The sequence below is a fragment of the Vespula vulgaris genome, chromosome 3 (assembly GCF_905475345.1).
Source record: "Vespula vulgaris chromosome 3, iyVesVulg1.1, whole genome shotgun sequence".
NCBI lineage: Eukaryota > Metazoa > Arthropoda > Insecta > Hymenoptera > Vespidae > Vespula > Vespula vulgaris.
In genome coordinates this window covers 10466610-10489631 of record NC_066588.1, presented here as the reverse complement: position 1 = coordinate 10489631, position 23022 = coordinate 10466610, and positions in this window count along the sequence as shown.

Below are 23022 nucleotides of genomic sequence, written 5' to 3'. Positions count from 1 at the left end.
GATCGGACCAATAGGAGCCGAGTTATAACGGTTTAAAGGGAACAAAGGAAAAAAAAATTTTTCTATAACAATTTTTTTCTCCGAAACTATAGCACCTAGGAGAACCGAACCGGGGTCATTGGAAAGGGCTCGTCGCGCCCTCTACGCCCATATTTTTTTCGTCCAGATCGGACCAATAGGAGCCGAGTTATAACGGTTTAAAGGGAACAAAGGAAAAAAAATTTTTCTTTAACAATTTTTTTCTCCGAAACTATAGCACCTAGGAGGACCGGACCGGGGTCATTGGAAAGGGCTCGTCGCGCCCTCTACGCCCATATTTTTTTCGTCCAGATCGGACCAACAGGAGCCGAGTTATAACGGTTTAAAGGGAACAAAGGAAAAAAAAATTTTTCTTTAACAATTTTTTTCTCCGAAACTATAGCACCTAGGAGAACCGGACCGGGGTCATTGGAAAGGGCTCGTCGCGCCCTCTACGCCCATATTTTTTTCGTCCAGATCGGACCAATAGGAGCCGAGTTATAACGGTTTAAAGGGAACAAAGGAAAAAAAAATTTTTATTTAACAATTTTTTTCTCCGAAACTATTGCACCTAGGAGAACCGGACCGGGGTCATTGGAAAGGGCTCGTCGCGCCCTCTGCGCCCATATTTTTTTCGTCCAGATCGGACCAATAGGAGCCGACTTATAACGGTTTAAAGGGAACAAAGGAAAAAAAAATTTTTCTTTAACAATTTGTTTCTCCGAGACTATAGCACCTAGGAGAACCGGACCGGGGTCATTGGAAAGGGCTCGTCGCGCCCTCTACGCCTATATTTTTTTCGTCCAGATCGGACCAATAGGAGCCGAGTTATAACGGTTTAAAGGGAACAAAGGAAAAAAAAATTTTTCTTTAACAATTTTTTTCTCCGAAACTGTAGCACCTAGGAGAACCGGACCGGGGTCATTGGAAAGGGCTCGTCGCGCCCTCTACGCCCATATTTTTTTCGTCCAGATCGGACCAATAGGAGCCGAGTTATAACGGTTTAAAGGGAACAAAGGAAAAAAAAATTTTTCTTTAACAATTTTTTTCTCCGAAACTATAGCACCTAGGAGAACCGGACCGGGGTCATTGGAAAGGGCTCGTCGCGCCCTCTACGCCCATATTTTTTTCGTCCAGATCGGACCAATAGGAGCCGAGTTATAACGGTTTAAAGGGAACAAAGGAAAAAAAAATTTTTCTTTAACAATTTTTTTCTCCGAAACTATAGCACCTAGGAGAACCGGAGCGGGGTCATTGGAAAGGGCTCGTCGCGCCCTCTACGCCCATATTTTTTTCGTCCAGATCGGACCAATAGGAGCCGAGTTATAACGGTTTAAAGGGAACAAAGGAAAAAAAAATTTTTCTTTAACAATTTTTTTCTCCGAAACTATAGCACCTAGGAGAACCGGACCGGGGTCATTGGAAAGGGCTCGGCGCGCCCTCTACGCCCATATTTTTTTCGTCCAGATCGGACCAATAGGAGCCGAGTTATAACGGTTTAAAGGGAACAAAGGAAAAAAAAATTTTTCTATAACAATTTTTTTCTCCGAAACTATAGCACCTAGGAGAACCGAACCGGGGTCATTGGAAAGGGCTCGTCGCGCCCTCTACGCCCATATTTTTTTCGTCCAGATCGGACCAATAGGAGCCGAGTTATAACGGTTTAAAGGGAACAAAGGAAAAAAAATTTTTCTTTAACAATTTTTTTCTCCGAAACTATAGCACCTAGGAGAACCGGACCGGGGTCATTGGAAAGGGCTCGTCGCGCCCTCTACGCCCATATTTTTTTCGTCCAGATCGGACCAACAGGAGCCGAGTTATAACGGTTTAAAGGGAACAAAGGAAAAAAAAATTTTTATTTAACAATTTTTTTCTCCGAAACTATAGCACCTAGGAGAACCGGACCGGGGTCGTTGGAAAGGGCTCGTCGCGCCCTCTACGCCCATATTTTTTTCGTCCAGATCGGACCAATAGGAGCCGAGTTATAACGGTTTAAAGGGAACAAAGGAAAAAAAAATTTTTCTTTAACAATTTGTTTCTCCGAGACTATAGCACCTAGGAGAACCGGACCGGGGTCATTGGAAAGGGCTCGTCGCGCCCTCTACGCCCATATTTTTCTCGTCCAGATCGGACCAATAGGAGCCGAGTTATAACGGTTTAAAGGGAACAAAGGAAAAAAAAATTTTTCTTTAACAATTTTTTTCTCCGAAACTATAGCACCTAGGAGAACCGGACCGGGGTAATTGGAAAGGGCTCGTCGCGGCCTCTACGCCCATATTTTTTTCGTCCAGATCGGACCAATAGGAGCCGAGTTATAACGGTTTAAAGGGAACAAAGGAAAACAAAATTTTTCTTTAACAATTTTTTTCTCCGAAACTATAGCACCTCGGAGAACCGGACCGGGGTCATTGGAAAGGGCTCGTCGCGCCCTCTACGCCCATATTTTTTTCGTCCAGATCGGACCAATAGGAGCCGAGTTATAACGGTTTAAAGGGAACAAAGGAAAAAAAAATTTTTCTTTAACAATTTTTTTCTCCGAAACTATAGCACCTAGGACAACCGGACCGGGGTCGTTGGAAAGGGCTCGTCGCGCCCTCTACGCCCATATTTTTTTCGTCCAGATCGGACCAATAGGAGCCGAGTTATAACGGTTTAAAGGGAACAAAGGAAAACAATACTTTTCTTTAACAATTTTTTTCTCCGAAACTATAGCACCTAGGAGAACCGGACCGGGGTCATTGGAAAGGGCTCGTCGCGCCCTCTACGCCCATATTTTTTTCGTCCAGATCGGACCAATAGGAGCCGAGTTATAACGGTTTAAAGGGAACAAAGGAAAAAAAAATTTTTCTTTAACAATTTTTTTCTCCGAAACTATAGCACCTAGGAGAACCGGACCGGGGTCATTGGAAAGGGCTCGTCGCGCCCTCTACGCCCATATTTTTTTCGTCCAGATCGGACCAATAGGAGCCGAGTTATAACGGTTTAAAGGGAACAAAGGAAAAAAAAATTTTTATTTAACAATTTTTTTCTCCGAAACTATTGCACCTAGGAGAACCGGACCGGGGTCATTGGAAAGGGCTCGTCGCGCCCTCTGCGCCCATATTTTTTTCGTCCAGATCGGACCAATAGGAGCCGACTTATAACGGTTTAAAGGGAACAAAGGAAAAAAAAATTTTTCTTTAACAATTTTTTTCTCCGAGACTATAGCACCTAGGAGAACCGGACCGGGGTCATTGGAAAGGGCTCGTCGCGCCCTCTACGCCTATATTTTTTTCGTCCAGATCGGACCAATAGGAGCCGAGTTATAACGGTTTAAAGGGAACAAAGGAAAAAAAAATTTTTCTTTAACAATTTTTTTCTCCGAAACTGTAGCACCTAGGAGAACCGGACCGGGGTCATTGGAAAGGGCTCGTCGCGCCCTCTACGCCCATATTTTTTTCGTCCAGATCGGACCAATAGGAGCCGAGTTATAACGGTTTAAAGGGAACAAAGGAAAAAAAAATTTTTCTATAACAATTTTTTTCTCCGAAACTATAGCACCTAGGAGAACCGGACCGGGGTCATTGGAAAGGGCTCGTCGCGCCCTCTACGCCCATATTTTTTTCGTCCAGATCGGACCAATAGGAGCCGAGTTATAACGGTTTAAAGGGAACAAAGGAAAAAAAATTTTTCTTTAACAATTTTTTTCTCCGAAACTATAGCACCTAGGAGGACCGGACCGGGGTCATTGGAAAGGGCTCGTCGCGCCCTCTACGCCCATATTTTTTTCGTCCAGATCGGACCAACAGGAGCCGAGTTATAACGGTTTAAAGGGAACAAAGGAAAAAAAAATTTTTATTTAACAATTTTTTTCTCCGAAACTATAGCACCTAGGAGAACCTGACCGGGGTCGTTGGAAAGGGCTCGTCGCGCCCTCTACGCCCATATTTTTTTCGTCCAGATCGGACCAATAGGAGCCGAGTTATAACGGTTTAAAGGGAACAAAGGAAAACAATATTTTTCTTTAACAATTTTTTTCTCCGAAACTATAGCACCTAGGAGAACCGGACCGGGGTCATTGGAAAGGGCTCGTCGCGCCCTCTACGCCCATATTTTTTTCGTCCAGATCGGACCAATAGGAGCCGAGTTATAACGGTTTAAAGGGAACAAAGGAAAAAAAAATTTTTCTTTAACAATTTTTTTCTCCGAAACTATAGCACCTAGGAGAACCGGACCGGGTGTCATTGGAAAGGGCTCGTCGCGCCCTCTACGCCCATATTTTTTTCGTCCAGATCGGACCAATAGGAGCCGAGTTATAACGGTTTAAAGGGAACAAAGGAAAAAAAAATTTTTATTTAACAATTTTTTTCTCCGAAACTATTGCACCTAGGAGAACCGGACCGGGGTCATTGGAAAGGGCTCGTCGCGCCCTCTGCGCCCATATTTTTTTCGTCCAGATCGGACCAATAGGAGCCGACTTATAACGGTTTAAAGGGAACAAAGGAAAAAAAAATTTTTCTTTAACAATTTGTTTCTCCGAGACTATAGCACCTAGGAGAACCGGACCGGGGTCATTGGAAAGGGCTCGTCGCGCCCTCTACGCCCATATTTTTTTCGTCCAGATCGGACCAATAGGAGCCGAGTTATAACGGTTTAAAGGGAACAAAGGAAAAAAAAATTTTTCTTTAACAATTTTTTTCTCCGAAACTGTAGCACCTAGGAGAACCGGACCGGGGTCATTGGAAAGGGCTCGTCGCGCCCTCTACGCCCATATTTTTTTCGTCCAGATCGGACCAATAGGAGCCGAGTTATAACGGTTTAAAGGGAACAAAGGAAAAAAAAATTTTTCTTTAACAATTTTTTTGTCCGAAACTATAGCACCTAGGAGAACCGGACCGGGGTCATTGGAAAGGGCTCGTCGCGCCCTCTACGCCCATATTTTTTCCGTCCAGATCAGATCAATAGGAGCCGAGTTATAACGGTTTAAAGGGAACAAAGGAAAAAAAAATTTTTCTTTAACAATTTTTTTCTCCGAAACTATAGCACCCAGGAGAACCGGACCGGGGTCATTGGAAAGGGCTCGTCGCGCCCTCTACGCCCATATTTTTTTCGTCCAGATCGGACCAATAGGAGCCGAGTTATAACGGTTTAAAGGGAACAAAGGAAAAAAAAATTTTTCTTTAACAATTTTTTTCTCCGAAACTATAGCACCTAGGAGAACCGGACCGGGGTCATTGGAAAAGGCTCGTCGCGCCCTCTACGGCCATATTTTTTTCGTCCAGATCGGACCAATAGGAGCCGAGTTATAACGGTTTAAAGGGAACAAAGGAAAAAAAAATTTTTCTTTAACAATTTGTTTCTCCGAGACTATAGCACCTAGGAGAACCGGACCGGGGTCATTGGAAAGGGCTCGTCGCGCCCTCTACGCCCATATTTTTTTCGTCCAGATCGGACCAATAGGAGCCGAGTTATAACGGTTTAAAGGGAACAAAGGAAAAAAAAATTTTTCTTTAACAATTTTTTTCTCCGAAACTATAGCACCTAGGAGAACCGGACCGGGGTCATTGGAAAGGGCTCGTCGCGCCCTCTACGCCCATATTTTTTCCGTCCAGATCAGATCAATAGGAGCCGAGTTATAACGGTTTAAAGGGAACAAAGGAAAAAAAAATTTTTCTTTAACAATTTTTTTCTCCGAAACTATAGCACCCAGGAGAACCGGAGCGGGGTCATTGGAAAGGGCTCGTCGCGCCCTCTACGCCCATATTTTTTTCGTCCAGATCGGACCAATAGGAGCCGAGTTATAACGGTTTAAAGGGAACAAAGGAAAAAAAAATTTTTCTTTAACAATTTTTTTCTCCGAAACTATAGCACCTAGGAGAACCGGACCGGGGTCATTGGAAAGGGCTCGGCGCGCCCTCTACGCCCATATTTTTTTCGTCCAGATCGGACCAATAGGAGCCGAGTTATAACGGTTTAAAGGGAACAAAGGAAAAAAAAATTTTTCTTTAACAATTTGTTTCTCCGAGACTATAGCACCTAGGAGAACCGGACCGGGGTCATTGGAAAGGGCTCGTCGCGCCCTCTACGCCCATATTTTTCTCGTCCAGATCGGACCAATAGGAGCCGAGTTATAACGGTTTAAAGGGAACAAAGGAAAAAAAAATTTTTCTTTAACAATTTTTTTCTCCGAAACTATAGCACCTAGGAGAACCGGACCGGGGTAATTGGAAAGGGCTCGTCGCGGCCTCTACGCCCATATTTTTTTCGTCCAGATCGGACCAATAGGAGCCGAGTTATAACGGTTTAAAGGGAACAAAGGAAAACAAAATTTTTCTTTAACAATTTTTTTCTCCGAAACTATAGCACCTCGGAGAACCGGACCGGGGTCATTGGAAAGGGCTCGTCGCGCCCTCTACGCCCATATTTTTCTCGTCCAGATCGGACCAATAGGAGCCGAGTTATAACGGTTTAAAGGGAACAAAGGAAAAAAAAATTTTTCTTTAACAATTTTTTTCTCCGAAACTATAGCACCTAGGAGAACCGGACCGGGGTAATTGGAAAGGGCTCGTCGCGGCCTCTACGCCCATATTTTTTTCGTCCAGATCGGACCAATAGGAGCCGAGTTATAACGGTTTAAAGGGAACAAAGGAAAACAAAATTTTTCTTTAACAATTTTTTTCTCCGAAACTATAGCACCTCGGAGAACCGGACCGGGGTCATTGGAAAGGGCTCGTCGCGCCCTCTACGCCCATATTTTTTTCGTCCAGATCGGACCAATAGGAGCCGAGTTATAACGGTTTAAAGGGAACAAAGGAAAAAAAAATTTTTCTTTAACAATTTTTTTCTCCGAAACTATAGCACCTAGGACAACCGGACCGGGGTCGTTGGAAAGGGCTCGTCGCGCCCTCTACGCCCATATTTTTTTCGTCCAGATCGGACCAATAGGAGCCGAGTTATAACGGTTTAAAGGGAACAAAGGAAAACAATATTTTTCTTTAACAATTTTTTTCTCCGAAACTATAGCACCTAGGAGAACCGGACCGGGGTCATTGGAAAGGGCTCGTCGCGCCCTCTACGCCCATATTTTTTTCGTCCAGATCGGACCAATAGGAGCCGAGTTATAACGGTTTAAAGGGAACAAAGGAAAAAAAAATTTTTCTTTAACAATTTTTTTCTCCGAAACTATAGCACCTAGGAGAACCGGACCGGGGTCATTGGAAAGGGCTCGTCGCGCCCTCTACGCCCATATTTTTTTCGTCCAGATCGGACCAATAGGAGCCGAGTTATAACGGTTTAAAGGGAACAAAGGAAAAAAAAATTTTTATTTAACAATTTTTTTCTCCGAAACTATTGCACCTAGGAGAACCGGACCGGGGTCATTGGAAAGGGCTCGTCGCGCCCTCTACGCCCATATTTTTTTCGTCCAGATCGGACCAATAGGAGCCGACTTATAACGGTTTAAAGGGAACAAAGGAAAAAAAAATTTTTCTTTAACAATTTGTTTCTCCGAGACTATAGCACCTAGGAGAACCGGACCGGGGTCATTGGAAAGGGCTCGTCGCGCCCTCTACGCCTATATTTTTTTCGTCCAGATCGGACCAATAGGAGCCGAGTTATAACGGTTTAAAGGGAACAAAGGAAAAAAAAATTTTTCTTTAACAATTTTTTTCTCCGAAACTGTAGCACCTAGGAGAACCGGACCGGGGTCATTGGAAAGGGCTCGTCGCGCCCTCTACGCCCATATTTTTTTCGTCCAGATCGGACCAATAGGAGCCGAGTTATAACGGTTTAAAGGGAACAAAGGAAAAAAAAATTTTTCTATAACAATTTTTTTCTCCGAAACTATAGCACCTAGGAGAACCGAACCGGGGTCATTGGAAAGGGCTCGTCGCGCCCTCTACGCCCATATTTTTTTCGTCCAGATCGGACCAATAGGAGCCGAGTTATAACGGTTTAAAGGGAACAAAGGAAAAAAAATTTTTCTTTAACAATTTTTTTCTCCGAAACTATAGCACCTAGGAGGACCGGACCGGGGTCATTGGAAAGGGCTCGTCGCGCCCTCTACGCCCATATTTTTTTCGTCCAGATCGGACCAACAGGAGCCGAGTTATAACGGTTTAAAGGGAACAAAGGAAAAAAAAATTTTTATTTAACAATTTTTTTCTCCGAAACTATAGCACCTAGGAGAACCTGACCGGGGTCGTTGGAAAGGGCTCGTCGCGCCCTCTACGCCCATATTTTTTTCGTCCAGATCGGACCAATAGGAGCCGAGTTATAACGGTTTAAAGGGAACAAAGGAAAACAATATTTTTCTTTAACAATTTTTTTCTCCGAAACTATAGCACCTAGGAGAACCGGACCGGGGTCATTGGAAAGGGCTCGTCGCGCCCTCTACGCCCATATTTTTTTCGTCCAGATCGGACCAATAGGAGCCGAGTTATAACGGTTTAAAGGGAACAAAGGAAAAAAAAATTTTTCTTTAACAATTTTTTTCTCCGAAACTATAGCACCTAGGAGAACCGGACCGGGTGTCATTGGAAAGGGCTCGTCGCGCCCTCTACGCCCATATTTTTTTCGTCCAGATCGGACCAATAGGAGCCGAGTTATAACGGTTTAAAGGGAACAAAGGAAAAAAAAATTTTTATTTAACAATTTTTTTCTCCGAAACTATTGCACCTAGGAGAACCGGACCGGGGTCATTGGAAAGGGCTCGTCGCGCCCTCTGCGCCCATATTTTTTTCGTCCAGATCGGACCAATAGGAGCCGACTTATAACGGTTTAAAGGGAACAAAGGAAAAAAAAATTTTTCTTTAACAATTTGTTTCTCCGAGACTATAGCACCTAGGAGAACCGGACCGGGGTCATTGGAAAGGGCTCGTCGCGCCCTCTACGCCCATATTTTTTTCGTCCAGATCGGACCAATAGGAGCCGAGTTATAACGGTTTAAAGGGAACAAAGGAAAAAAAAATTTTTCTTTAACAATTTTTTTCTCCGAAACTGTAGCACCTAGGAGAACCGGACCGGGGTCATTGGAAAGGGCTCGTCGCGCCCTCTACGCCCATATTTTTTTCGTCCAGATCGGACCAATAGGAGCCGAGTTATAACGGTTTAAAGGGAACAAAGGAAAAAAAAATTTTTCTTTAACAATTTTTTTGTCCGAAACTATAGCACCTAGGAGAACCGGACCGGGGTCATTGGAAAGGGCTCGTCGCGCCCTCTACGCCCATATTTTTTCCGTCCAGATCAGATCAATAGGAGCCGAGTTATAACGGTTTAAAGGGAACAAAGGAAAAAAAAATTTTTCTTTAACAATTTTTTTCTCCGAAACTATAGCACCCAGGAGAACCGGACCGGGGTCATTGGAAAGGGCTCGTCGCGCCCTCTACGCCCATATTTTTTTCGTCCAGATCGGACCAATAGGAGCCGAGTTATAACGGTTTAAAGGGAACAAAGGAAAAAAAAATTTTTCTTTAACAATTTTTTTCTCCGAAACTATAGCACCTAGGAGAACCGGACCGGGGTCATTGGAAAAGGCTCGTCGCGCCCTCTACGGCCATATTTTTTTCGTCCAGATCGGACCAATAGGAGCCGAGTTATAACGGTTTAAAGGGAACAAAGGAAAAAAAAATTTTTCTTTAACAATTTGTTTCTCCGAGACTATAGCACCTAGGAGAACCGGACCGGGGTCATTGGAAAGGGCTCGTCGCGCCCTCTACGCCCATATTTTTTTCGTCCAGATCGGACCAATAGGAGCCGAGTTATAACGGTTTAAAGGGAACAAAGGAAAAAAAAATTTTTCTTTAACAATTTTTTTCTCCGAAACTATAGCACCTAGGAGAACCGGACCGGGGTCATTGGAAAGGGCTCGTCGCGCCCTCTACGCCCATATTTTTTCCGTCCAGATCAGATCAATAGGAGCCGAGTTATAACGGTTTAAAGGGAACAAAGGAAAAAAAAATTTTTCTTTAACAATTTTTTTCTCCGAAACTATAGCACCCAGGAGAACCGGACCGGGGTCATTGGAAAGGGCTCGTCGCGCCCTCTACGCCCATATTTTTTTCGTCCAGATCGGACCAATAGGAGCCGAGTTATAACGGTTTAAAGGGAACAAAGGAAAAAAAAATTTTTCTTTAACAATTTTTTTCTCCGAAACTATAGCACCTAGGAGAACCGGACCGGGGTCATTGGAAAGGGCTCGTCGCGCCCTCTACGCCCATATTTTTTTCGTCCAGATCGGACCAATAGGAGCCGAGTTATAACGGTTTAAAGGGAACAAAGGAAAAAAAAATTTTTCTTTAACAATTTTTTTCTCCGAAACTATAGCACCTAGGACAACCGGACCGGGGTCGTTGGAAAGGGCTCGTCGCGCCCTCTACGCCCATATTTTTTTCGTCCAGATCGGACCAATAGGAGCCGAGTTATAACGGTTTAAAGGGAACAAAGGAAAACAAAATTTTTCTTTAACAATTTTTTTCTCCGAAACTATAGCACCTCGGAGAACCGGACCGGGGTCATTGGAAAGGGCTCGTCGCGCCCTCTACGCCCATATTTTTTTCGTCCAGATCGGACCAATAGGAGCCGAGTTATAACGGTTTAAAGGGAACAAAGGAAAAAAAAATTTTTCTTTAACAATTTTTTTCTCCGAAACTATAGCACCTAGGACAACCGGACCGGGGTCGTTGGAAAGGGCTCGTCGCGCCCTCTACGCCCATATTTTTTTCGTCCAGATCGGACCAATAGGAGCCGAGTTATAACGGTTTAAAGGGAACAAAGGAAAACAATATTTTTCTTTAACAATTTTTTTCTCCGAAACTATAGCACCTAGGAGAACCGGACCGGGGTCATTGGAAAGGGCTCGTCGCGCCCTCTACGCCCATATTTTTTTCGTCCAGATCGGACCAATAGGAGCCGAGTTATAACGGTTTAAAGGGAACAAAGGAAAAAAAAATTTTTCTTTAACAATTTTTTTCTCCGAAACTATAGCACCTAGGAGAACCGGACCGGGGTCATTGGAAAGGGCTCGTCGCGCCCTCTACGCCCATATTTTTTTCGTCCAGATCGGACCAATAGGAGCCGAGTTATAACGGTTTAAAGGGAACAAAGGAAAAAAAAATTTTTATTTAACAATTTTTTTCTCCGAAACTATTGCACCTAGGAGAACCGGACCGGGGTCATTGGAAAGGGCTCGTCGCGCCCTCTGCGCCCATATTTTTTTCGTCCAGATCGGACCAATAGGAGCCGACTTATAACGGTTTAAAGGGAACAAAGGAAAAAAAAATTTTTCTTTAACAATTTGTTTCTCCGAGACTATAGCACCTAGGAGAACCGGACCGGGGTCATTGGAAAGGGCTCGTCGCGCCCTCTACGCCTATATTTTTTTCGTCCAGATCGGACCAATAGGAGCCGAGTTATAACGGTTTAAAGGGAACAAAGGAAAAAAAAATTTTTCTTTAACAATTTTTTTCTCCGAAACTGTAGCACCTAGGAGAACCGGACCGGGGTCATTGGAAAGGGCTCGTCGCGCCCTCTACGCCCATATTTTTTTCGTCCAGATCGGACCAATAGGAGCCGAGTTATAACGGTTTAAAGGGAACAAAGGAAAAAAAAATTTTTCTATAACAATTTTTTTCTCCGAAACTATAGCACCTAGGAGAACCGAACCGGGGTCATTGGAAAGGGCTCGTCGCGCCCTCTACGCCCATATTTTTTTCGTCCAGATCGGACCAATAGGAGCCGAGTTATAACGGTTTAAAGGGAACAAAGGAAAAAAAATTTTTCTTTAACAATTTTTTTCTCCGAAACTATAGCACCTAGGAGGACCGGACCGGGGTCATTGGAAAGGGCTCGTCGCGCCCTCTACGCCCATATTTTTTTCGTCCAGATCGGACCAACAGGAGCCGAGTTATAACGGTTTAAAGGGAACAAAGGAAAAAAAAATTTTTATTTAACAATTTTTTTCTCCGAAACTATAGCACCTAGGAGAACCTGACCGGGGTCGTTGGAAAGGGCTCGTCGCGCCCTCTACGCCCATATTTTTTTCGTCCAGATCGGACCAATAGGAGCCGAGTTATAACGGTTTAAAGGGAACAAAGGAAAACAATATTTTTCTTTAACAATTTTTTTCTCCGAAACTATAGCACCTAGGAGAACCGGACCGGGGTCATTGGAAAGGGCTCGTCGCGCCCTCTACGCCCATATTTTTTTCGTCCAGATCGGACCAATAGGAGCCGAGTTATAACGGTTTAAAGGGAACAAAGGAAAAAAAAATTTTTCTTTAACAATTTTTTTCTCCGAAACTATAGCACCTAGGAGAACCGGACCGGGTGTCATTGGAAAGGGCTCGTCGCGCCCTCTACGCCCATATTTTTTTCGTCCAGATCGGACCAATAGGAGCCGAGTTATAACGGTTTAAAGGGAACAAAGGAAAAAAAAATTTTTCTTTAACAATTTTTTTCTCCGAAACTATAGCACCTAGGACAACCGGACCGGGGTCGTTGGAAAGGGCTCGTCGCGCCCTCTACGCCCATATTTTTTTCGTCCAGATCGGACCAATAGGAGCCGAGTTATAACGGTTTAAAGGGAACAAAGGAAAACAATATTTTTCTTTAACAATTTTTTTCTCCGAAACTATAGCACCTAGGAGAACCGGACCGGGGTCATTGGAAAGGGCTCGTCGCGCCCTCTACGCCCATATTTTTTTCGTCCAGATCGGACCAATAGGAGCCGAGTTATAACGGTTTAAAGGGAACAAAGGAAAAAAAAATTTTTCTTTAACAATTTTTTTCTCCGAAACTATAGCACCTAGGAGAACCGGACCGGGGTCATTGGAAAGGGCTCGTCGCGCCCTCTACGCCCATATTTTTTTCGTCCAGATCGGACCAATAGGAGCCGAGTTATAACGGTTTAAAGGGAACAAAGGAAAAAAAAATTTTTATTTAACAATTTTTTTCTCCGAAACTATTGCACCTAGGAGAACCGGACCGGGGTCATTGGAAAGGGCTCGTCGCGCCCTCTGCGCCCATATTTTTTTCGTCCAGATCGGACCAATAGGAGCCGACTTATAACGGTTTAAAGGGAACAAAGGAAAAAAAAATTTTTCTTTAACAATTTGTTTCTCCGAGACTATAGCACCTAGGAGAACCGGACCGGGGTCATTGGAAAGGGCTCGTCGCGCCCTCTACGCCCATATTTTTTTCGTCCAGATCGGACCAATAGGAGCCGAGTTATAACGGTTTAAAGGGAACAAAGGAAAAAAAAATTTTTCTTTAACAATTTTTTTCTCCGAAACTGTAGCACCTAGGAGAACCGGACCGGGGTCATTGGAAAGGGCTCGTCGCGCCCTCTACGCCCATATTTTTTTCGTCCAGATCGGACCAATAGGAGCCGAGTTATAACGGTTTAAAGGGAACAAAGGAAAAAAAAATTTTTCTATAACAATTTTTTTCTCCGAAACTATAGCACCTAGGAGAACCGAACCGGGGTCATTGGAAAGGGCTCGTCGCGCCCTCTACGCCCATATTTTTTTCGTCCAGATCGGACCAATAGGAGCCGAGTTATAACGGTTTAAAGGGAACAAAGGAAAAAAAATTTTTCTTTAACAATTTTTTTCTCCGAAACTATAGCACCTAGGAGGACCGGACCGGGGTCATTGGAAAGGGCTCGTCGCGCCCTCTACGCCCATATTTTTTTCGTCCAGATCGGACCAACAGGAGCCGAGTTATAACGGTTTAAAGGGAACAAAGGAAAAAAAAATTTTTATTTAACAATTTTTTTCTCCGAAACTATAGCACCTAGGAGAACCGGACCGGGGTCGTTGGAAAGGGCTCGTCGCGCCCTCTACGCCCATATTTTTTTCGTCCAGATCGGACCAATAGGAGCCGAGTTATAACGGTTTAAAGGGAACAAAGGAAAAAAAAATTTTTCTTTAACAATTTGTTTCTCCGAGACTATAGCACCTAGGAGAACCGGACCGGGGTCATTGGAAAGGGCTCGTCGCGCCCTCTACGCCCATATTTTTTTCGTCCAGATCGGACCAATAGGAGCCGAGTTATAACGGTTTAAAGGGAACAAAGGAAAAAAAAATTTTTCTTTAACAATTTTTTTCTCCGAAACTATAGCACCTAGGACAACCGGACCGGGGTCGTTGGAAAGGGCTCGTCGCGCCCTCTACGCCCATATTTTTTTCGTCCAGATCGGACCAATAGGAGCCGAGTTATAACGGTTTAAAGGGAACAAAGGAAAACAATATTTTTCTTTAACAATTTTTTTCTCCGAAACTATAGCACCTAGGAGAACCGGACCGGGGTCATTGGAAAGGGCTCGTCGCGCCCTCTACGCCCATATTTTTTTCGTCCAGATCGGACCAATAGGAGCCGAGTTATAACGGTTTAAAGGGAACAAAGGAAAAAAAAATTTTTCTTTAACAATTTTTTTCTCCGAAACTATAGCACCTAGGAGAACCGGACCGGGGTCATTGGAAAGGGCTCGTCGCGCCCTCTACGCCCATATTTTTTTCGTCCAGATCGGACCAATAGGAGCCGAGTTATAACGGTTTAAAGGGAACAAAGGAAAAAAAAATTTTTATTTAACAATTTTTTTCTCCGAAACTATTGCACCTAGGAGAACCGGACCGGGGTCATTGGAAAGGGCTCGTCGCGCCCTCTGCGCCCATATTTTTTTCGTCCAGATCGGACCAATAGGAGCCGACTTATAACGGTTTAAAGGGAACAAAGGAAAAAAAAATTTTTCTTTAACAATTTGTTTCTCCGAGACTATAGCACCTAGGAGAACCGGACCGGGGTCATTGGAAAGGGCTCGTCGCGCCCTCTACGCCCATATTTTTTTCGTCCAGATCGGACCAATAGGAGCCGAGTTATAACGGTTTAAAGGGGACAAAGGAAAAAACAATTTTTCTTTAACAATTTTTTTCTCCGAAACTGTAGCACCTAGGAGAACCGGACCGGGGTCATTGGAAAGGGCTCGTCGCGCCCTCTACGCCCATATTTTTTTCGTCCAGATCGGACCAATAGGAGCCGAGTTATAACGGTTTAAAGGGAACAAAGGAAAAAAAAATTTTTCTTTAACAATTTTTTTCTCCGAAACTATAGCACCTAGGAGAACCGGACCGGGGTCATTGGAAAGGGCTCGTCGCGCCCTCTACGCCCATATTTTTTTCGTCCAGATCGGACCAACAGGAGCCGAGTTATAACGGTTTAAAGGGAACAAAGGAAAAAAAAATTTTTATTTAACAATTTTTTTCTCCGAAACTATAGCACCTAGGAGAACCGGACCGGGGTCGTTGGAAAGGGCTCGTCGCGCCCTCTACGCCCATATTTTTTTCGTCCAGATCGGACCAATAGGAGCCGAGTTATAACGGTTTAAAGGGAACAAAGGAAAAAAAAATTTTTCTTTAACAATTTGTTTCTCCGAGACTATAGCACCTAGGAGAACCGGACCGGGGTCATTGGAAAGGGCTCGTCGCGCCCTCTACGCCCATATTTTTTTCGTCCAGATCGGACCAATAGGAGCCGAGTTATAACGGTTTAAAGGGAACAAAGGAAAAAAAAATTTTTCTTTAACAATTTTTTTCTCCGAAACTATAGCACCTAGGACAACCGGACCGGGGTCGTTGGAAAGGGCTCGTCGCGCCCTCTACGCCCATATTTTTTTCGTCCAGATCGGACCAATAGGAGCCGAGTTATAACGGTTTAAAGGGAACAAAGGAAAACAATATTTTTCTTTAACAATTTTTTTCTCCGAAACTATAGCACCTAGGAGAACCGGACCGGGGTCATTGGAAAGGGCTCGTCGCGCCCTCTACGCCCATATTTTTTTCGTCCAGATCGGACCAATAGGAGCCGAGTTATAACGGTTTAAAGGGAACAAAGGAAAAAAAAATTTTTCTTTAACAATTTTTTTCTCCGAAACTATAGCACCTAGGAGAACCGGACCGGGGTCATTGGAAAGGGCTCGTCGCGCCCTCTACGCCCATATTTTTTTCGTCCAGATCGGACCAATAGGAGCCGAGTTATAACGGTTTAAAGGGAACAAAGGAAAAAAAAATTTTTATTTAACAATTTTTTTCTCCGAAACTATTGCACCTAGGAGAACCGGACCGGGGTCATTGGAAAGGGCTCGTCGCGCCCTCTACGCCCATATTTTTTTCGTCCAGATCGGACCAATAGGAGCCGAGTTATAACGGTTTAAAGGGAACAAAGGAAAAAAAAATTTTTATTTAACAATTTTTTTCTCCGAAACTATAGCACCTAGGAGAACCGGACCGGGGTCATTGGAAAGGGCTCGGCGCGCCCTCTACGCCCATATTTTTTTCGTCCAGATCGGACCAATAGGAGCCGAGTTATAACGGTTTAAAGGGAACAAAGGAAAAAAAAATTTTTATTTAACAATTTTTTTCTCCGAAACTATAGCACCTAGGAGAACCGGACCGGGGTCGTTGGAAAGGGCTCGTCGCGCCCTCTACGCCCATATTTTTTTCGTCCAGATCGGACCAATAGGAGCCGAGTTATAACGGTTTAAAGGGAACAAAGGAAAAAAAAATTTTTCTTTAACAATTTTTTTCTCCGAAACTATAGCACCTAGGAGAACCGGACCGGGGTCATTGGAAAGGGCTCGTCGCGCCCTCTACGCCCATATTTTTTTCATCCAGATCGGACCAATAGGAGCCGAGTTATAACGGTTTAAAGGGAACAAAGGAAAAAAAAATTTTTATTTAACAATTTTTTTCTCCGAAACTATAGCACCTAGGAGAACCGGACCGGGGTCATTGGAAAGGGCTCGTCGCGCCCTCTGCGCCCATATTTTTTTCGTCCAGATCGGACCAATAGGAGCCGAGTTATAACGGTTTAAAGGGAACAAAGGAAAAAAAAATTTTTATTTAACAATTTTTTTCTCCGAAACTATAGCACCTAGGAGAACCGGACCGGGGTCATTGGAAAGGGCTCGTCGCGCCCTCTGCGCCCATATTTTTTTCGTCCAGATCGGACCAATAGGAGCCGACTTATAACGGTTTAAATGGAACAAAGGAAAAAAAAATTTTTCTTTAACAATTTGTTTCTCCGAGACTGTAGCACCTAGGAGAACCGGACCGGGGTCATTGGAAAGGGCTCGTCGCGCCCTCTACGCCCATATTTTATTCGTCCAGATTGGACCAATAGGAGCCGAGTTATAACGGTTTAAAGGGAACAAAGGAAAAAAAAATTTTTCTTTAACAATTTTTTTCTCCGAAACTATAGCACCTAGGAGAACCGGACCGGGGTCATTGGAAAGGGCTCGTCGCGCCCTCTACGCCCATATTTTTTTCGTCCAGATCGGACCAATAGGAGCCGAGTTATAACGGTTTAAAGGGAACAAAGGGAAAAAAAATTTTTCTTTAACAATTTTTTTCTCCGAAACTATAGCACCTAGGAGAACCGGACCGGGGTCATTGGAAAGGGCTCGTCGCGCCCTCTACGCCCATATTTTTTCCGTCCAGATCAGATCAATAGGAGCCGAGTTATAACGGTTTAAAGGGAACAAAGGAAAAAAAAATTTTTCTTTAACAATTTTTTTCTCCCAAACTATAGCACCTAGGAGAACAGGACCGGGGTCGTTGGAAAGGGCTCGTCGCGCCCTCTACGCCCATATTTTTTTCGTCCAGATCGGACCAATAGGAGCCGAGTTATAACGGTTTAAAGGGAACAAAGGAAAAAAAAATTTTTCTTTAACAATTTGTTTCTCCGAGACTATAGCACCTAGGAGAACCGGACCGGGGTCATTGGAAAGGGCTCGTCGCGCCCTCTACGCCCATATTTTTTTCGTCCAGATCGGACCAATAGGAGCCGAGTTATAACGGTTTAAAGGGAACAAAGGAAAAAAAAATTTTTCTTTAACAATTTTTTTCTCCGAAACTATAGCACCTAGGACAACCGGACCGGGGTCGTTGGAAAGGGCTCGTCGCGCCCTCTGCGCCCATATTTTTTTCGTCCAGATCGGACCAATAGGAGCCGAGTTATAACGGTTTAAAGGGAACAAAGGAAAACAATATTTTTCTTTAACAATTTTTTTCTCCGAAACTATAGCACCTAGGAGAACCGGACCGGGGTCATTGGAAAGGGCTCGTCACGCCCTCTACGCCCATATTTTTTTCGTCCAGATCGGACCAATAGGAGCCGAGTTATAACGGTTTAAAGGGAACAAAGGAAAAAAAAATTTTTCTTTAACAATTTTTTTCTCCGAAACTATAGCACCTAGGAGAACCGGACCGGGGTCATTGGAAAGGGCTCGTCGCGCCCTCTACGCCCATATTTTTTTCGTCCAGATCGGACCAATAGGAGCCGAGTTATAACGGTTTAAAGGGAACAAAGGAAAGAAAAATTTTTATTTAACAATTTTTTTCTCCGAAACTATAGCACCTAGGAGAACCGGACCGGGGTCATTGGAAAGGGCTCGTCACGCCCTCTACGCCCATATTTTTTTCGTCCAGATCGGACCAATAGGAGCCGAGTTATAACGGTTTAAAGGGAACAAAGGAAAAAAAAATTTTTCTTTAACAATTTTTTTCTCCGAAACTATAGCACCTAGGAGAACCGGACCGGGGTCATTGGAAAGGGCTCGTCGCGCCCTCTACGCCCATATTTTTTTCGTCCAGATCGGACCAATAGGAGCCGAGTTATAACGGTTTAAAGGGAACAAAGGAAAGAAAAATTTTTATTTAACAATTTTTTTCTCCGAAACTATAGCACCTAGGAGAACCGGACCGGGGTCATTGTAAAGGGCTCGTCGCGCCCTCTGCGCCCATATTTTTTTCGTCCAGATCGGACCAATAGGAGCCGACTTATAACGGTTTAAAGGGAACAAAGGAAAAAAAAATTTTTCTTTAACAATTTGTTTCTCCGAGACTATAGCACCTAGGAGAACCGGACCGGGGTCATTGGAAAGGGCTCGTCGCGCCCTCTACGCCCATATTTTTTTCGTCCAGATCGGACCAATAGGAGCCGAGTTATAACGGTTTAAAGGGAACAAAGGAAAAAGAAATTTTTCTTTAACAATTTTTTTCTCCGAAACTGTAGCACCTAGGAGAACCGGACCGGGGTCATTGGAAAGGGCTCGTCGCGCCCTCTACGCCCATATTTTTTTCGTCCAGATCGGACCAATAGGAGCCGAGTTATAACGGTTTAAAGGGAACAAAGGAAAAAAAAATTTTTCTTTAACAATTTTTTTCTCCGAAACTATAGCACCTAGGAGAACCGGACCGGGGTCATTGGAAAGGGCTCGTCGCGCCCTCTACGCCCATATTTTTTTCGTCCAGATCGGACCAATAGGAGCCGAGTTATAACGGTTTAAAGGGAACAAAGGAAAAAAAAATTTTTCTTTAACAATTTTTTTCTCCGAAACTATAGCACCTAGGAGAACCGGACCGGGGTCATTGGAAAGGGCTCGTCGCGCCCTCTACGCCCATATTTTTTTCGTCCAGATCGGACCAATAGGAGCCGAGTTATAACGGTTTAAAGGGAACAAAGGAAAAAAAAATTTTTCTTTAACAATTTTTTTCTCCGAAACTATAGCACCTAGGAGAACCGGACCGGGGTCATTGGAAAGGGCTCGTCGCGCCCTCTACGCCCATATTTTTTCCGTCCAGATCAGATCAATAGGAGCCGAGTTATAACGGTTTAAAGGGAACAAAGGAAAAAAAAATTTTTCTTTAACAATTTTTTTCTCCCAAACTATAGCACCTAGGAGAACAGGACCGGGGTCGTTGGAAAGGGCTCGTCGCGCCCTCTACGCCGATATTTTTTTCGTCCAGATCGGACCAATAGGAGCCGAGTTATAACGGTTTAAAGGGAACAAAGAAAAATTTTTTTTAACAATTTTTTTCTCCGAAACTATAGCACCTAGGAGAACCGGATCGGGGTCATTGGAAAGGGCTCGTCGCGCCCTCTACGCCCATATTTTTTTCGTCCAGATCGGACCAATAGGAGCCGAGTTATAACGGTTTAAAGGGAACAATGGAAAAAAAAATTTTTCTTTAACAATTTTTTTCTCCGAAACTATAGGACCTAGGAGAACCGGACCGGGGTCATTGGAAAGGGCTCGTCGCGCCCTCTACGCCCATATTTTTTTCGTCCAGATCGGACCAATAGGCGCCGAGTTATAACGGTTTAAAGGGAACAAAGGAAAAAAAAATTTTTCTTTAACAATTTTTTTCTCCGAAACTATAGCACCTAGGAGAACCGGACCGGGGTCGTTGGAAAGGGCTCGTCGCGCCCTCTACGCCCATATTTTTTTCGTCCAGATCGGACCAATAGGAGCCGAGTTATAACGGTTTAAAGGGAACAAAGGAAAAAAAAATTTTTCTTTAACAATTTTTTTCTCCGAAACTATAGCACCTAGGAGAACCGGACCGGGGGAATTGGAAAGGGCTCGTCGCGGCCTCTACGCCCATATTTTTTTCGTCCAGATCGGACCAATAGGAGCCGAGTTATAACGGTTTAAAGGGAACAAAGGAAAACAAAATTTTTCTTTAACAATTTTTTTCTCCGAAACTATAGCACCTCGGAGAACCGGACCGGGGTCATTGGAAAGGGCTCGTCGCGCCCTCTACGCCCATATTTTTTTCGTCCAGATCGGACCAATAGGAGCCGAGTTATAACGGTTTAAAGGGAACAAAGGAAAAAAAAATTTTTCTTTAACAATTTTTTTCTCCGAAACTATAGCACCTAGGACAACCGGACCGGGGTCGTTGGAAAGGGCTCGTCGCGCCCTCTGCGCCCATATTTTTTTCGTCCAGATCGGACCAATAGGAGCCGAGTTATAACGGTTTAAAGGGAACAAAGGAAAACAATATTTTTCTTTAACAATTTTTTTCTCCGAAACTATAGCACCTAGGAGAACCGGACCGGGGTCATTGGAAAGGGCTCGTCACGCCCTCTACGCCCATATTTTTTTCGTCCAGATCGGACCAATAGGAGCCGAGTTATAACGGTTTAAAGGGAACAAAGGAAAAAAAAATTTTTCTTTAACAATTTTTTTCTCCGAAACTATAGCACCTAGGAGAACCGGACCGGGGTCATTGGAAAGGGCTCGTCGCGCCCTCTACGCCCATATTTTTTTCGTCCAGATCGGACCAATAGGAGCCGAGTTATAACGGTTTAAAGGGAACAAAGGAAAGAAAAATTTTTATTTAACAATTTTTTTCTCCGAAACTATAGCACCTAGGAGAACCGGACCGGGGTCATTGGAAAGGGCTCGTCACGCCCTCTACGCCCATATTTTTTTCGTCCAGATCGGACCAATAGGAGCCGAGTTATAACGGTTTAAAGGGAACAAAGGAAAAAAAAATTTTTCTTTAACAATTTTTTTCTCCGAAACTATAGCACCTAGGAGAACCGGACCGGGGTCATTGGAAAGGGCTCGTCGCGCCCTCTACGCCCATATTTTTTTCGTCCAGATCGGACCAATAGGAGCCGAGTTATAACGGTTTAAAGGGAACAAAGGAAAGAAAAATTTTTATTTAACAATTTTTTTCTCCGAAACTATAGCACCTAGGAGAACCGGACCGGGGTCATTGTAAAGGGCTCGTCGCGCCCTCTGCGCCCATATTTTTTTCGTCCAGATCGGACCAATAGGAGCCGACTTATAACGGTTTAAAGGGAACAAAGGAAAAAAAAATTTTTCTTTAACAATTTTTTTCTCCGAAACTATAGCACCTAGGAGAACCGGACCGGGGTCGTTGGAAAGGGCTCGTCGCGCCCTCTACGCCCATATTTTTTTCGTCCAGATCGGACCAATAGGAGCCGAGTTATAACGGTTTAAAGGGAACAAAGGAAAAAAAAATTTTTCTTTAACAATTTTTTTCTCCGAAACTATAGCACCTAGGAGAACCGGACCGGGGTCATTGGAAAGGGCTCGGCGCGCCCTCTACGCCCATATTTTTTTCGTCCAGATCGGACCAATAGGAGCCGAGTTATAACGGTTTAAAGGGAACAAAGGAAAAAAAAATTTTTATTTAACAATTTTTTTCTCCGAAACTATAGCACCTAGGAGAACCGGACCGGGGTCGTTGGAAAGGGCTCGTCGCGCCCTCTACGCCCATATTTTTTTCGTCCAGATCGGACCAATAGGAGCCGAGTTATAACGGTTTAAAGGGAACAAAGGAAAAAAAAATTTTTCTTTAACAATTTTTTTCTCCGAAACTATAGCACCTAGGAGAACCGGACCGGGGTCATTGGAAAGGGCTCGTCGCGCCCTCTACGCCCATATTTTTTTCATCCAGATCGGACCAATAGGAGCCGAGTTATAACGGTTTAAAGGGAACAAAGGAAAAAAAAATTTTTATTTAACAATTTTTTTCTCCGAAACTATAGCACCTAGGAGAACCGGACCGGGGTCATTGGAAAGGGCTCGTCGCGCCCTCTGCGCCCATATTTTTTTCGTCCAGATCGGACCAATAGGAGCCGACTTATAACGGTTTAAACGGAACAAAGGAAAAAAAAATTTTTCTTTAACAATTTGTTTCTCCGAGACTATAGCACCTAGGAGAACCGGACCGGGGTCATTGGAAAGGGCTCGTCGCGCCCTCTACGCCCATATTTTTTTCGTCCAGATCGGACCAATAGGAGCCGAGTTATAACGGTTTAAAGGGAACAAAGGAAAAAAAAATTTTTCTTTAACAATTTTTTTCTCCGAAACTATAGCACCTAGGAGAACCGTACCGGGGTCATTGGAAAGGGCTCGTCGCGCCCTCTACGCCCATATTTTTTTCGTCCAGATCGGACCAATAGGAGCCGAGTTATAACGGTTTAAAGGGAACAAAGGAAAAAAAAATTTTTCTTTAACAATTTTTTTCTCCGAAACTATAGCACCTAGGAGAACCGGACCGGGGTCATTGGAAAGGGCTCGTCGCGCCCTCTACGCCCATATTTTTTCCGTCCAGATCAGATCAATAGGAGCCGAGTTATAACGGTTTAAAGGGAACAAAGGAAAAAAAAATTTTTCTTTAACAATTTTTTTCTCCCAAACTATAGCACC